General features: G+C 44.7%; 2 non-coding genes across 2 annotated transcripts; both read right to left on the minus strand.

Moving 5' to 3' along the window:
* Nucleotides 1-66: 66 nt before the first annotated feature.
* On the minus strand, nucleotides 67-148 carry trnas-gcu (transfer RNA serine (anticodon GCU)). Its single transcript has one exon. It is a non-coding gene; the product is annotated as a tRNA-Ser (tRNA).
* Nucleotides 149-14,672: 14,524 nt separating this feature from the next.
* On the minus strand, nucleotides 14,673-14,754 carry trnas-gcu (transfer RNA serine (anticodon GCU)). The gene has a single exon. It is a non-coding gene; the product is annotated as a tRNA-Ser (tRNA).
* Between the last annotated feature and the right edge of the window lie 2,425 nt (nucleotides 14,755-17,179).

Genomic DNA, 17,179 nt, shown 5'->3' on the forward strand with positions numbered 1-17,179 from the left:
ATCCAGTGTTTGTGTAAGTCAAAATCTTCCAATGCCATAATAAAGCACAGAATTGTACTGGTTACACGATGAGGATGGGATTCGAACCCATGCATGCAGAGCACAATGGATTAGCAGTCCATCGCCTTAACCACTCGGCCACCTCATCCTGTAATAATTGAGTGGCAAAAGACCTTAACAAACTCTAGTTGCTGTATGTAAACCCTGATTGAAATATGAAAGTTAGGCAGAGCAATGGCAGGGCCATATATCGATGCCATCGAGACATTTAACAAATGTGTTGTCAGGCCGAGTGGTCTCAAGTGCTTGATGAGGTGTGTTGAGGTGTCGGTTCAAATCCCACCATTGAGGTTGCCCTTTGGAAAAGCTATTCTTCAATATCTGAATCTTATCAGTCGCTCTAGGATTGTGGAGGGATTCTATATTCATGTGGGGCCATGCAAGAGAGGAAATATGTTTTGCGAAGAGGTTGGTGTTATGATCCACACATGTAGTTCATCGCCTTCACCACTAGATACCAAGTCTTGTGCTCTCGCGGTGGCAGTAGGCCATCTTACCAGTGTTTGTGAAAGTCAAAATCTCCAATGCCATAATAAGCACAGAATTGTACTGGTTACACGATGAGGATGGGATTTGAACCCATGCATGCAGAGCACAATGGATTAGCAGTCCATCGCCTTAAACACTCGGCCACCTCATCCTGTAATATTTACGTGGCAAAAGACCTTAACAAACTGTAGTTGCTGTATGTAAACCCCTGATTGAAATATGAAAGTTAGGCAGAGCAATGGCAGGGCCATATATCGATGCCATCGAGACATTTAACAAATGTGTTGTCAGGCCGAGTGGTCTCAAGTGCTTGATGAGGTGTGTTGAGGTGTCGGTTCAAATCCCACCATTGGAAAAGCTATTCTTCAATACCTGAATCTTATCAGTCGCTCTTGGATTGTGGAGGGATTCTATATTCATGTGGGGCCATGTAAGAGAGGAAATCTTTTTGTGAAGAGGTTGGTGTTATGATCCACACATGTAGTTCATCGCCTTCACCACTCAGATAGCAAGTCCTGCGCTCTCGCGGTGGCAGTCGGCCTTCTTACCAGTGTTTGTGAAAGTCAAATCTTCCAATGCCATAATAAAGCACAGAATTGTACTGGATACACGATGAGGATGGGATTTGAACCCATGCATGCAGAGCACAATGGATTAGCAGTCCATCGCCTTAACCACTCGGCCAACTAATCCTGTAACATCTACGTGACAAATGACCTTAAAAACTGTAGTTGCTGTATGAAACCCTTGATTGATCTCCAAGGTGGCATAGCAGTTCAGACGTCTTTTGTCCTCGTCTTGTCGTGTCCTGTATATATATATATTTACAACTTTTTCACATACATTTTATTTTTATTTTCCATCAACTCATCTTCAAAACACTCTCCTGCAACCCGCCTCACCAATGTATATTTATAAAAAAGTATTATTTACCTCAGATCTGTAATCCTCCAAGAAGCTAGCCTGAAACTAGCCAGAAGCTAATCCAGAAGCTAGTTCAGAAGCTAGTTAGCTCCTTTACTGGCAAATCGTTAATATTCAGCTAACCACGGTTTGTGGTCATCAGCTATCCTTTAGCTCGAAAATCTATCGGCAGTTCTGTACGGCGCAGCGCGGCTCGGAACGGAACATACCGGACCAATTTTTCTCTCCATGTCCCTGGATTTCGACTGCTCTCTGGACATTCATACCCGGATCTCACAGCTAGCTAGCTGCTATCCGTGTGACTATCGGCCTTCGTCGATTTCCGGAGCAAACATCAATTATTCCGGAGCTAGCAAGCTCCGTCAATCACTCCTGAGTTCCATCAATCACACCTGGGCTGCAGTCACCTATCCGGACCCGTTTTACTGCCTTCGCGGAGCCCCACCGGCCTTCACAACTGGACTGCCGACGTTATCTACCCGAAGGAGTTATTCGGCTGGCTCCTCCGTCGCGACGTTACCTGAACGCCCATCTGCGGCCTGCTAACCGTTTAGCTGTCTTACCGGCTGCTATCTGAATAGACAATCGGACTATTTTTTATTATTTTTTAAATAATTTTTTAAATTATTATTATTATGTTTTCTTCTTGGGCCTCTATAACTATATCTATTGTTTTTATTTTTGTTGTTGTTGTGTGATTTGGATTAATCCCCTCTACCACACGGAACCCCACTAATCTACTGACGGAACGTAAGGGGTGGCTAACAGACCTCCATCCTATGCTAGCTTGCTACCGATGCCCTGGCTAGCTGTCTAAATCACCAACCAACTCTCCACTCACCGGACCCTTTTGATCACTCGACTAAGCATGCCTATCCTTAATGTCAATATGTCTTGTCCATTTCTGTTCTGGTTAGTGTTATTGGCTTATTTCACTGTAGAGCCTCTAGTCCTGCTCACTATACCTTATCCACCTATTAGTTCCACCACCCACACATGCAATGACATCTCCTGGTTTCAACGATGTTTCTAGAGACAATATCTCTCTCTTCATCACTCAATACCTAGGTTTACCTCACTGTATTCACATCCTACCATACATTTGTCTGTACATTATACCTTGATGCTATTTTATCGCCCCCAGAAACCTCCTTTTACTCTATGTTCCAGACGTTCTAGACGACCAATTCTCATAGCTTTAGCCGTACCCTTATTCTACTCCTCCTATGTTCCTCTGGCGATGTAGAGGTGAATCCAGGCCCTGCAGTGCCTAGCTCCACTCCTATTCCCCAGGCGCTCTCTTTTTGACGACTTCTGTAACCGTAATAGCCTTGGTTTCATGCATGTTAACATTAGAAGCCTCCTCCCTAAGTTTGTTCTATTCACTGCTTTAGCACACTCTGCCAACCCGGATGTTCTAGCTGTGTCTGAATCCTGGCTTAGGAAGACCACCAAAAACTCAGACATTTTAATTCCAAACTACAACATTTTCAGACAAGATAGAACTGCCAAAGGGGGCGGTGTTGCAATCTACTGCAAAGATAGCCTGCAGAGTTCTTTCCTACTATCCAGGTCTGTACCCAAACAATTTGAACTTCTACTTTTAAAAATCCACCTCTCTAAAACAAGTCTCTCACCGTTGCCGCCCTGCTATAGACCACCCTCTGCCCCCAGCTGTGCTCTGGACACCATATGTGAACTGATTGCCCCCCATCTATCTTCAGAGTTCGTGCTGCTAGGCGACCTAAACTGGAACATGCTTAACACCCCAGCCATCCTACAATCTAAACTTGATGCCCTCAATCTCACACAAATAATCAATGAACCTACCAGGTACCTCCCCAAAACCTTAAACACGGGCACCCTCATAGATATCATCCTAACCAACTTCCCCTCTAAATACACCTCTGCTGTCTTCAACCAAGATCTCAGCGATCACTGTCTCATTGCCTGCATCCGTAATGGGTCAGCGGTCAAACGACCTCCACTCATCACTGTAAAACGCTCCCTGAAACACTTCTGCGAGCAGGCCTTTCTAATCGACCTGGCCGGGGTATCCTGGAAGGATATTGATCTCATCCCGTCAGTAGAGGATGCCTGGATATTTTTTTTAAATGCCTTCCTAACCATCTTAAATAAACATGCCCCATTCAAGAAATTTAGAACCAGGAACAGATATAGCCCTTGGTTCTCCCCAGACCTGACTGCCCTTAACCAACACAAAAAACATCCTATGGCGTTCTGCATTAGCATCGAACAGCCCCCGTGATATGCAGCTGTTCAGGGAAGCTAGAAATCATTATACACAGGCAGTTAGAAAAGCCAAGGCTAGCTTTTTCAAGCAGAAATTTGCTTCCTGCAACACTAACTCAAAAAAGTTCTGGGACACTGTAAAGTCCATGGAGAATAAGAACACCTCCTCCCAGCTGCCCACTGCACTGAAGATAGGAAACACTGTCACCACTGATAAATCCACCATAATTGAGAATTTCAATAAGCATTTTTCTACGGCTGGCCATGCTTTCCACCTGGCTACTCCTACCCCGGACAACAGCACTGCACCCCCAACAGCAACTCGCCCAAGCCTTCCCCATTTCTCCTTCTCCCAAATCCATTCAGCTGATGTTCTGAAAGAGCTGCAAAATCTGGACCCCTACAAATCAGCCGGGCTAGACAATCTGGACCCTTTCTTTCTAAAATTATCTGCCGAAATTGTTGCCACCCCTATTACTAGCCTGTTCAACCTCTCTTTCGTGTCGTCTGAGATTCCCAAAGATTGGAAAGCAGCTGCGGTCATCCCCATCTTCAAAGGGGGGGACATTCTTGACCCAAACTGCTACAGACCTATATCTATCCTACCGTGCCTTTCTAAGGTCTTCGAAAGCCAAGTCAACAAACAGATTACCGACCATTTTGAATCTCACCATACCTTCTCTGCTATGCAATCTGGTTTCAGAGCTGGTCATGGGTGCACCTCAGCCACGCTCAAGGTCCTAAACGATATCTTAACCGCCATCGATAAGAAACATTACTGTGCAGCCGTATTCATTGATCTGGCCAAGGCTTTCGACTCTGTCAATCACCATATCCTCATCGGCAGACTCGACAGCCTTGGTTTCTCAAATGATTGCCTCGCCTGGTTCACCAACTACTTCTCTGATAGAGTTCAGTGTGTCAAATCGGAGGGTCTGCTGTCCGGACCTCTGGCAGTCTCTATGGGGGTGCCACAGGGTTCAATTCTGGACCGACTCTCTTCTCTGTATACATCAATGAGGTCGCTCTTGCTGCTGGTGAGTCCCTGATCCACCTCTACGCAGACGACACCATTCTGTATACTTCCGGCCCTTCTTTGGACACTGTGTTAACAACCCTCCAGGCAAGCTTCAATGCCATACAACTCTCCTTCCGTGGCCTCCAATTGCTCTTAAATACAAGTAAAACTAAATGCATGCTCTTCAACCGATCGCTACCTGCACCTACCCGCCTGTCCAACATCACTACTCTGGACGGCTCTGACTTAGAATACGTGGACAACTACAAATACTTAGGTGTCTGGTTAGACTGTAAACTCTCCTTCCAGACCCATATCAAACATCTCCAATCCAAAGTTAAATCTAGAATTGGCTTCCTATTTCGCAACAAAGCATCCTTCACTCATGCTGCCAAACATACCCTTGTAAAACTGACCATCCTACCAATCCTCGACTTTGGCGATGTCATTTACAAAATAGCCTCCAATACCCTACTCAACAAATTGGATGCAGTCTATCACAGTGCAATCCGTTTTATCACCAAAGCCCCATATACTACCCACCATTGCGACCTGTACGCTCTCGTTGGCTGGCCCTCGCTTCATACTCGTCGCCAAACCCACTGGCTCCATGTCATCTACAAGACCCTGCTAGGTAAAGTCCCCCCTTATCTCAGCTCGCTGGTCACCATAGCATCTCCCACCTGTAGCACACGCTCCAGCAGGTATATCTCTCTAGTCACCCCCAAAACCAATTCTTTCTTTGGCCGCCTCTCCTTCCAGTTCTCTGCTGCCAATGACTGGAACGAACTACAAAAATCTCTGAAACTGGAAACACTTATCTCCCTCACTAGCTTTAAGCACCAACTGTCAGAGCAGCTCACAGATTACTGCACCTGTACATAGCCCACCTATAATTTAGCCCAAACAACTACCTCTTTCCCAACTGTATTTAATTTGTATTTATTTATTAATTTTGCTCCTTTGCACCCCATTATTTTTTTATTTCTACTTTGCACATTCTTCCATTGCAAAACTACCATTCCAGTATTTTACTTGCTATATTGTATTTACTTTGCCATCATGGCCTTTTTTGCCTTTACCTCCCTTCTCACCTCATTTGCTCACATTGTATATAGACTTGTTTATACTGCATTATTGACTGTATGTTTGTTTTTACTCCATGTGTAACTCTGTGTCGTTTTATCTGTCGAACTGCTTTGCTTTATCTTGGCCAGGTCGCAATTGTAAATGAGAACTTGTTCTCAACTTGCCTACCTGGTTAAATAAAGGTAAAATAAATAAAATTAAAAATTAAAATTAAAATTGAAATCAATGAAAGTTAGGCAGAGCAATGGATGTGCCATGTGTCTATCCCATCGAGACATTTAACAAATGTGTTGTCAGGCCGAGTGGTCTCAAGTTCTTGATGAAGTGTGTTGAGGTGTCAGTTCAAATCCCACCATTGAGGTTGCCGTTTGGAAAAGCTATTCTTCAATACCTGAATCTTATCAGTCGCTCTAGGATTGTGGAGGGATTCTATATTCATGTGGGGCCATGCAAGAGAGGAAATATGTTTTGTGAAGAGGTTGGTGTTATGATCCACACATGTAGTTCATCGCCTTCACCACTCAGATACCAAGTCCTGCGCTCTCGCGGTGGCAGTCGGCCATCTTACCAGTGTTTGTGAAAGTCAAAATCTTCCAATGCCATAATAAAGCACAGAATTGTACTGGTTACACGATGAGGATGGGATTCGAACCTATGCATGCAGAGCACAATGGATTAGCAGTCCATCGCCTTAACCACTCAGCCAGCTCATCCTAAAATATTTACGTGGCAAAAGACCTTAACAAACTGTAGTTGCTGTATGTAAACCCCGGATTGAAATATGAAAGTTAGGCAGAGCAATGGCAGGGCCATATATCGATGCCATCGAGACATTTAACAAATGTGTTGTCAGGCCGAGTGGTCTCAAGTGCTTGATGAGGTGTGTTGAGGTGTCGGTTCAAATCCCACCATTGAGGTTGCCGTTTGGAAAAGCTATTCTTCAATACCTGAATCTTATCAGTCGCTCTAGGATTGTGGAGGGATTCTATATTCATGTGGGGCCATGCAAGAGAGGAAATATGTTTTGCGAAGAGGTTGGTGTTATGATCCACACATGTAGTTCATCGCCTTCACCACTAAGATACCAAATCTTGTGCTCTCGCGGTGGCAGTAGGCCTTCTTACCAGTGTTTGTGAAAGTCAAAATCTTCCAATGCCATAATAAAGCACAGAATTGTACTGGTTACACGATGAGGATGGGATTCGAACCCATGCATGCAGAGCACAATGGATCAGCAGTCCATCGCCTTAACCACTCAGCCACCTCATCCTGTAATATTTACGTGGCAAAAGACCTTAACAAACTGTAGTTGCTGTATGTAAACCCCTGATTGAAATATGAAAGTTAGGCAGAGCAATGGCAGGGCCATATATCGATGCCATCGAGACATTTAACAAATGTGTTGTCAGGCCGAGTGGTCTCAAGTTCTTGATGAAGTGTGTTGAGGTGTCGGTTCAAATCCCACCATCGAGGTTGCCCTTTGGAAAAGCTATTATTCAATACCTGAATCTATTTCAGTCGCTCTAGGATTGTGGAGGGATTCTATATTCATGTGGGGCCATGCAAGAGAGGAAATCTGTTTTGTGAAGAGGTTGGTGTTATGATCCACACATGTAGTTCATCGCCTTCACCACTCAGATACCAAGTCCTGCGCTCTCGCGGTGGCAGTCGGCCATCTTACCAGTGTTTGTGAAAGTCAAAATCTTCCAATGCCATAATAAAGCACAGAACTGTACTGGTTACACGATGAGGATGGGATTCGAACCATGCATGCAGAGCACAATGGATTAGCAGTCCATCGCCTTAACCACTCGGCCACCTCATCCTATAATATTTACGTGGCAAAAAACCCTAAACAAACTGTAGTTGCTGTATGTAAACCCCTGATTGAAATATGAAAGTTAAGCAGAGCAATGGCAGGGCCATATATCGATGCCATCGAGACATTTAACAAATGTGTTGTCAGGCCGAGTGGTCTCAAGTGCTTGATGAGGTGTGTTGAGGTGTCGGATCAAATCCCACCATTGAGGTTGCCCTTTGGAAAAGCTATTCTTCAATACCTGAATCTTATCAGTCGCTCTAGGATTGTGGAGGGATTCTATATTCATGTGGGGCAATGCAAGAGAGGAAATATGTTTTGTGAAGAGGTTGGTGTTATGATCCACACATGTAGTTCATCGCCTTCACCACTCAGATACCAAGTCCTGCGCTCTCGCGGTGGCAGTCGGCCATCTTACCAGTGTTTGTGAAAGTCAAAATCTTCCAATGCCATAATAAAGCACAGAACTGTACTGGTTACACGATGAGGATGGGATTCGAACCGATGCATGCAGAGCACAATGGATTAGCAGTCCATCGCCTTAACCACTCGGCCACCTCATCCTGTAATATTTACATGGCAAAAGACCTTAACAAACTGTAGTTGCTGTATGTAAACCCCTGATTGAAATATGAAAGTTAGGCAGAGCAATGGCAGGGCCATATATCGATGCCATCGAGACATTTAACAAATGTGTTGTCAGGCCGAGTGGTCTCAAGTGCTTGATGAGGTGTGTTGAGGTGTCGGTTCAAATCCCACCATTGAGGTTGCCCTTTGGAAAAGCTATTCTTCAATACCTGAATCTTATCAGTCGCTCTTGGATTGTGGAGGGATTCTATATTCATGTGGGGCCATGTAAGAGAGGAAATCTGTTTTGTGAAGAGGTTGGTGTTATGATCCACACATGTAGTTCATCGCCTTCACCACTCAGATACCAAGTCCTGCGCTCTCGCGGTGGCAGTCGGCCATCTTACCAGTGTTTGTGAAAGTCAAAATCTTCCAATGCCATAATAAAGCACAGAATTGTACTGGTTACACGATGAGGATGGGATTCGAACCCATGCATGCAGAGCACAATGGATTAGCAGTCCATCGCCTTAACCACTCGGCCAACTCATCCTGTAATATTTACGTGGCAAAAGACCTTAACAAACTGTAGTTGCTGTATGTAAACCCCGGATTGAAATATGAAAGTTAGGCAGAGCAATGGCAGGGCCATATATCGATGCCATCGAGACATTTAACAAATGTGTTGTCAGGCAGAGTGGTCTCAAGTGCTTGATGAGGTGTGTTGAGGTGTCGGTTCAAATCCCACCATTGAGGTTGCCGTTTGGAAAAGCTATTCTTCAATACCTGAATCTTATCAGTCGCTCTAGGATTGTGGAGGGATTCTATATTCATGTGGGGCCATGCAAGAGAGGAAATATGTTTTGCGAAGAGGTTGGTGTTATGATCCACACATGTAGTTCATCGCCTTCACCACTCAGATACCAAGTCATGCGCTCTCGCGGTGGCAGTCGGCCATCTTACCAGTGTTTGTGAAAGTCAAAATCTTCCAATGCCATAATAAAGCACAGAACTGTACTGGTTACACGATGAGGATGGGATTCGAACCATGCATGCAGAGCACGATGGATTAGCAGTCCATCGCCTTAACCACTCGGCCACCTCATCCTGTAATATTTACGTGGCAAAAGACCTTAACAAACTGTAGTTGCTGTATGTAAACCCCTGATTGAAATATGAAAGTTAGGCAGAGCAATGGCAGGGCCATATATCGATTGAAATATGAAAGTTAGGCAGAGCAATGGCAGGGCCATATATCGATGCCATCGAGACATTTAACAAATGTGTTGTCAGGCCGAGTGGTCTCAAGTGCTTGATGAGGTGTGTTGAGGTGTCGGATCAAATCCCACCATTGAGGTTGCCCTTTGGAAAAGCTTTTCTTCAATAACTGAATCTTATCAGTCGCTCTAGGATTGTGGAGGGATTCTATATTCATGTGGGGCAATGCAAGAGAGGAAATATGTTTTGTGAAGAGGTTGGTGTTATGATCCACACATGTAGTCCATCGCCTTAACCACTCGGCCAACTAATCCTGTAACATCTACGTGACAAATGACCTTAAAAAACTGTAGTTGCTGTATGAAACCCTTGATTGAAATCAATGAAAGTTAGGCAGAGCAATGGATGTGCCATGTGTCTATCCCATCGAGACATTTAACAAATGTGTTGTCAGGCCGAGTGGTCTCAAGTGCTTGATGAGGTGTGTTGAGGTGTCGGTTCAAATCCCACCATTGAGGTTGCCCTTTGGAAAAGCTATTCTTCAATACCTGAATCTTATCAGTCGCTCTTGGATTGTGGAGGGATTCTATATTCATGTGGGGCCATGTAAGAGAGGAAATCTGTTTTGTGAAGAGGTTGGTGTTATGATCCACACATGTAGTTCATCGCCTTCACCACTCAGATACCAAGTCCTGCGCTCTCGCGGTGGCAGTCGGCCATCTTACCAGTGTTTGTGAAAGTCAAAATCTTCCAATGCCATAATAAAGCACAGAATTGTACTGGTTACACGATGAGGATGGGATTCGAACCCATGCATGCAGAGCACAATGGAATAGCAGTCCATCACCTTAACCACTCGGCCACCTCATCCAGTAAAATCTACGTGGCAAATGACCTTAAAAAACTGTAGTTGCTGTATGAAACCCTTGATTGAAATCAATGAAAGTTAGGCAGAGCAATGGCAGGGCCATATATCGATTCCATCGAGACATTTAACAAATGTGTTGTCAGGCCGAGTGGTCTCAAGTGCTTGATGAGGTGTGTTGAGGTGTCGGATCAAATCCCACCATTGAGGTTGCCCTTTGGAAAAGCTATTCTTCAATACCTGAATCTTATCAGTCGCTCTAGGATTGTGGAGGGATTCTATATTCATGTGGGGCAATGCAAGAGAGGAAATATGTTTTGTGAAGAGGTTGGTGTTATGATCCACACATGTAGTTCATCGCCTTCACCACTCAGATACCAAGTCCTGCGCTCTCGCGGTGGCAGTCGGCCATCTTACCAGTGTTTGTGAAAGTCAAAATCTTCCAATGCCATAATAAAGCACAGAATTGTACTGGTTACACGATTAGGATGGGATTCGAACCCATGCATGCAGAGCACAATGGATTAGCAGTCCATCGCCTTAACCACTCGGCCAACTCATCCTGTAATATTTACGTGGCAAAAGACCTTAACAAACTGTAGTTGCTGTATGTAAACCCCGGATTGAAATATGAAAGTTAGGCAGAGCAATGGCAGGGCCATATATCGATGCCATCGAGACATTTAACAAATGTGTTGTCAGGCAGAGTGGTCTCAAGTGCTTGATGAGGTGTGTTGAGGTGTCGGTTCAAATCCCACCATTGAGGTTGCCGTTTGGAAAAGCTATTCTTCAATACCTGAATCTTATCAGTCGCTCTAGGATTGTGGAGGGATTCTATATTCATGTGGGGCCATGCAAGAGAGGAAATATGTTTTGCGAAGAGGTTGGTGTTATGATCCACACATGTAGTTCATCGCCTTCACCACTCAGATACCAAGTCCTGCGCTCTCGCGGTGGCAGTCGGCCATCTTACCAGTGTTTGTGAAAGTCAAAATCTTCCAATGCCATAATAAAGCACAGAACTGTACTGGTTACACAATGAGGATGGGATTCGAACCATGCATGCAGAGCACAAAGGATTAGCAGTCCATCGCCTTAACCACTCGGCCACCTCATCCTGTAATATTTACGTGGCAAAAGACCTTAACAAACTGTAGTTGCTGTATGTAAACCCCTGATTGAAATATGAAAGTTAGGCAGAGCAATGGCAGGGCCATATATCGATGCCATCGAGACATTTAACAAATGTGTTGTCAGGCCGAGTGGTCTCAAGTGCTTGATGAGGTGTGTTGAGGTGTCGGATCAAATCCCACCATTGAGGTTGCCCTTTGGAAAAGCTATTCTTCAATACCTGAATCTTATCAGTCGCTCTAGGATTGTGGAGGGATTCTATATTCATGTGGGGCAATGCAAGAGAGGAAATATGTTTTGTGAAGAGGTTGGTGTTATGATCCACACATGTAGTTCATCGCCTTCACCACTCAGATACCAAGTCCTGCGCTCTCGCGGTGGCAGTCGGCCATCTTACCAGTGTTTGTGAAAGTCAAAATCTTCCAATGCCATAATAAAGCACAGAACTGTACTGGTTACACGATGAGGATGGGATTCGAACCGATGCATGCAGAGCACAATGGATTAGCAGTCCATCGCCTTAACCACTCGGCCACCTCATCCTGTAATATTTACGTGGCAAAAGACCTTAACAAACTGTAGTTGCTGTATGTAAACCCCTGATTGAAATATGAAAGTTAGGCAGAGCAATGGCAGGGCCATATATCGATGCCATCGAGACATTTAACAAATGTGTTGTCAGGCCGAGTGGTCTCAAGTGCTTGATGAGGTGTGTTGAGGTGTCGGTTCAAATCCCACCATTGAGGTTGCCGTTTGGAAAAGCTATTCTTCAATACCTGAATCTTATCAGTCGCTCTAGGATTGTGGAGGGATTCTATATTCATGTGGGGCCATGCAAGAGAGGAAATATGTTTTGTGAAGAGGTTGGTGTTATGATCCACACATGTAGTTCATCGCCTTCACCACTCAGATACCAAGTCTTGTGCTCTCAAGGTGGCAGTCGGCCATCTTACCAGTGTTTGTGAAAGTCAAAATCTTCCAATGCCATAATAAAGCACAGAATTGTACTGGTTACACGATGAAGATGGGATTCGAACCCATGCATGCAGAGCACAATGGATTAGCAGTCCATCACCTTAACCACTCGGCCACCTCATGCAGTAAAATCGACGTGAAAAATGACCTTAAAAAACTGTAGTTGCTGTATGAAACCCTTGATTGAAATCAATGAAAGTTAGGCAGAGCAATGGCAGGGCCATATATCGATTCCATCGAGACATTTAACAAATGTGTTGTCAGGCCGAGTGGTCTCAAGTGCTTGATGAGGTGTGTTGAGGTGTCGGTTCAAATCCCACCATTGAGGTTGCCGTTTGGAAAAGCTATTCTTCAATACCTGAATCTTATCAGTCGCTCTAGGATTGTGGAGGGATTCTATATTCATGTGGGGCCATGCAAGAGAGGAAATATGTTTTGTGAAGAGGCTGGTGTTATGATCCACACATGTAGTTCATCGCCTTCACCACTCAGATACCAAGTCTTGTGCTCTCAAGGTGGCAGTCGGCCATCTTACCAGTGTTTGTGAAAGTCAAAATCTTCCAATGCCATAATAAAGCACAGAATTGTACTGGTTACACGATGAGGATGGGATTTGAACCCATGCATGCAGAGCACAATGGATTAGCAGTCCATCGCCTTAACCACTCGGCCACCTCATCCAGTAATATCTACGTGGCAAATGACCTTAACAAACTGTAGTTGCTGTATGTAAACCCCTGATTGAAATATGAAAGTTAGGCAGAGCAATGGCAGGGCCATATATCGATGCCATCGAGACATTTAACAAATGTGTTGTCAGGCCGAGTGGTCTCAAGTGCTTGATGAGGTGTGTTGAGGTGTCGGTTCAAATCCCACCATTGAGGTTGCCGTTTGGAAAAGCTATTCTTCAATACCTGAATCTTATCAGTCGCTCTAGGATTGTGGAGGGATTCTATATTCATGTGGGGCCATGCAAGAGAGGAAATATGTTTTGTGAAGAGGCTGGTGTTATGATCCACACATGTAGTTCATCTCCTTCACCACTCAGATACCAAGTCCTGCGCTCTCGCGGTGGCAGTCGGCCATCTTACCAGTGTTTGTGAAAGTCAAAATCTTCCAATGCCATAATAAAGCACAGAACTGTACTGGTTACACGATGAGGATGGGATTCGAACCATGCATGCAGAGCACAATGGATTAGCAGTCCATCGCCTTAACCACTCGGCCACCTCATCCTGTAATATTTACGTGGCAAAAGACCTTAACAAACTGTAGTTGCTGTATGTAAACCCCTGATTGAAATATGAAAGTTAGGCAGAGCAATGGCAGGGCCATATATCGATGCCATCGAGACATTTAACAAATGTGTTGTCAGGCCGAGTGGTCTCAAGTGCTTGATGAGGTGTGTTGAGGTGTCGGTTCAAATCCCACCATTGAGGTTGCCGTTTGGAAAAGCTATTCTTCAATACCTGAATCTTATCAGTCGCTCTAGGATTGTGGAGGGATTCTATATTCATGTGGGGCCATGCAAGAGAGGAAATATGTTTTGTGAAGAGGCTGGTGTTATGATCCACACATGTAGTTCATCTCCTTCACCACTCAGATACCAAGTCCTGCGCTCTCGCGGTGGCAGTCGGCCATCTTACCAGTGTTTGTGAAAGTCAAAATCTTCCAATGCCATAATAAAGCACAGAACTGTACTGGTTACACGATGAGGATGGGATTCGAACCATGCATGCAGAGCACAATGGATTAGCAGTCCATCGCCTTAACCACTCGGCCACCTCATCCTGTAATATTTACGTGGCAAAAGACCTTAACAAACTGTAGTTGCTGTATGTAAACCCCTGATTGAAATATGAAAGTTAGGCAGAGCAATGGCAGGGCCATATATCGATGCCATCGAGACATTTAACAAATGTGTTGTCAGGCCGAGTGGTCTCAACTGCTTGATGAGGTGTGTTGAGGTGTCGGATCAAATCCCACCATTGAGGTTGCCCTTTGGAAAAGCTATTCTTCAATACCTGAATCTTATCAGTCGCTCTAGGATTGTGGAGGGATTCTATATTCATGTGGGGCAATGCAAGAGAGGAAATATGTTTTGTGAAGAGGTTGGTGTTATGATCCACACATGTAGTTCATCGCCTTCACCACTCAGATACCAAGTCCTGCGCTCTCGCGGTGGCAGTCGGCCATCTTACCAGTGTTTGTGAAAGTCAAAATCTTCCAATGCCATAATAAAGCACAGAACTGTACTGGTTACACGATGAGGATGGGATTCGAACCCATGCATGCAGAGCACAATGGATTAGCAGTCCATCGCCTTAACCACTCGGCCACCTCATCCTGTAATATTTACGTGGCAAAAGACCTTAACAAACTGTAGTTGCTGTATGTAAACCCCTGATTGAAATATGAAAGTTAGGCAGAGCAATGGCAGGGCCATATATCGATGCCATCGAGACATTTAACAAATGTGTTGTCAGGCCGAGTGGTCTCAAGTGCTTGATGAGGTGTGTTGAGGTGTCGGTTCAAATCCCACCATTGAGGTTGCCCTTTGGAAAAGCTATTCTTCAATACCTGAATCTTATCAGTCGCTCTTGGATTGTGGAGGGATTCTATATTCATGTGGGGCCATGTAAGAGAGGAAATCTGTTTTGTGAAGAGGTTGGTGTTATGATCCACACATGTAGTTCATCGCCTTCACCACTCAGATACCAAGTCCTGCGCTCTCGCGGTGGCAGTCGGCCATCTTACCAGTGTTTGTGAAAGTCAAAATCTTCCAATGCCATAATAAAGCACAGAACTGTACTGGTTACACGATGAGGATGGGATTCTAACCATGCATGCAGAGCACAATGGATTAGCAGTCCATCGCCTTAACCACTCGGCCACCTCATCCTGTAATATTTACGTGGCAAAAGACCTTAACAAACTGTAGTTGCTGTATGTAAACCCCTGATTGAAATATGAAAGTTAGGCAGAGCAATGGCAGGGCCATATATCGATGCCATCGAGACATTTAACAAATGTGTTGTCAGGCCGAGTGGTCTCAAGTGCTTGATGAGGTGTGTTGAGGTGTCGGTTCAAATCCCACCATTGAGGTTGCCCTTTGGAAAAGCTATTCTTCAATACCTGAATCTTATCAGTCGCTCTTGGATTGTGGAGGGATTCTATATTCATGTGGGGCCATGTAAGAGAGGAAATCTGTTTTGTGAAGAGGTTGGTGTTATGATCCACACATGTAGTTCATCGCCTTCACCACTCAGATACCAAGTCCTGCGCTCTCGCGGTGGCAGTCGGCCATCTTACCAGTGTTTGTGAAAGTCAAAATCTTCCAATGCCATAATAAAGCACAGAATTGTACTGGTTACACGATGAGGATGGGATTCGAACCCATGCATGCAGAGCACAATGGATTAGCAGTCCATCACCTTAACCACTCGGCCACCTCATCCAGTAAAATCTACGTGGCAAATGACCTTAAAAAACTGTAGTTGCTGTATGAAACCCTTGATTGAAATCAATGAAAGTTAGGCAGAGCAATGGCAGGGCCATATATCGATTCCATCGAGACATTTAACAAATGTGTTGTCAGGCCGAGTGGTCTCAAGTGCTTGATGAGGTGTGTTGAGGTGTCGGATTCAAATCCCACCATTGAGGTTGCCCTTTGGAAAAGCTATTCTTCAATACCTGAATCTTATCAGTCGCTCTAGGATTGTGGAGGGATTCTATATTCATGTGGGGCAATGCAAGAGAGGAAATATGTTTTGTGAAGAGGTTGGTGTTATGATCCACACATGTAGTTCATCGCCTTCACCACTCAGATACCAAGTCCTGCGCTCTCGCGGTGGCAGTCGGCCATCTTACCAGTGTTTGTGAAAGTCAAAATCTTCCAATGCCATAATAAAGCACAGAATTGTACTGGTTACACGATGAGGATGGGATTCGAACCCATGCATGCAGAGCACAATGGATTAGCAGTCCATCGCCTTAACCACTCGGCCAACTCATCCTGTAATATTTACGTGGCAAAAGACCTTAACAAACTGTAGTTGCTGTATGTAAACCCCGGATTGAAATATGAAAGTTAGGCAGAGCAATGGCAGGGCCATATATCGATGCCATCGAGACATTTAACAAATGTGTTGTCAGGCAGAGTGGTCTCAAGTGCTTGATGAGGTGTGTTGAGGTGTCGGTTCAAATCCCACCATTGAGGTTGCCCTTTGGAAAAGCTATTCTTCAATACCTGAATCTTATCAGTCGCTCTAGGATTGTGGAGGGATTCTATATTCATGTGGGGCAATGCAAGAGAGGAAATATGTTTTGTGAAGAGGTTGGTGTTATGATCCACACATGTAGTTCATCGCCTTCACCACTCAGATACCAAGTCCTGCGCTCTCGCGGTGGCAGTCGGCCATCTTACCAGTGTTTGTGAAAGTCAAAATCTTCCAATGCCATAATAAAGCACAGAACTGTACTGGTTACACGATGAGGATGGGATTCGAACCGATGCATGCAGAGCACAATGGATTAGCAGTCCATCGCCTTAACCACTCGGCCACCTCATCCTGTAATATTTACGTGGCAAAAGACCTTAACAAACTGTAGTTGCTGTATGTAAACCCCTGATTGAAATATGAAAGTTAGGCAGAGCAATGGCAGGGCCATATATCGATGCCATCGAGACATTTAACAAATGTGTTGTCAGGCCGAGTGGTCTCAAGTGCTTGATGAGGTGTGTTGAGGTGTCGGTTCAAATCCCACCATT

This window comes from Oncorhynchus kisutch, unplaced genomic scaffold, assembly GCF_002021735.2.
Source record: "Oncorhynchus kisutch isolate 150728-3 unplaced genomic scaffold, Okis_V2 scaffold2549, whole genome shotgun sequence".
Classification (NCBI taxonomy): domain Eukaryota; kingdom Metazoa; phylum Chordata; class Actinopteri; order Salmoniformes; family Salmonidae; genus Oncorhynchus; species Oncorhynchus kisutch.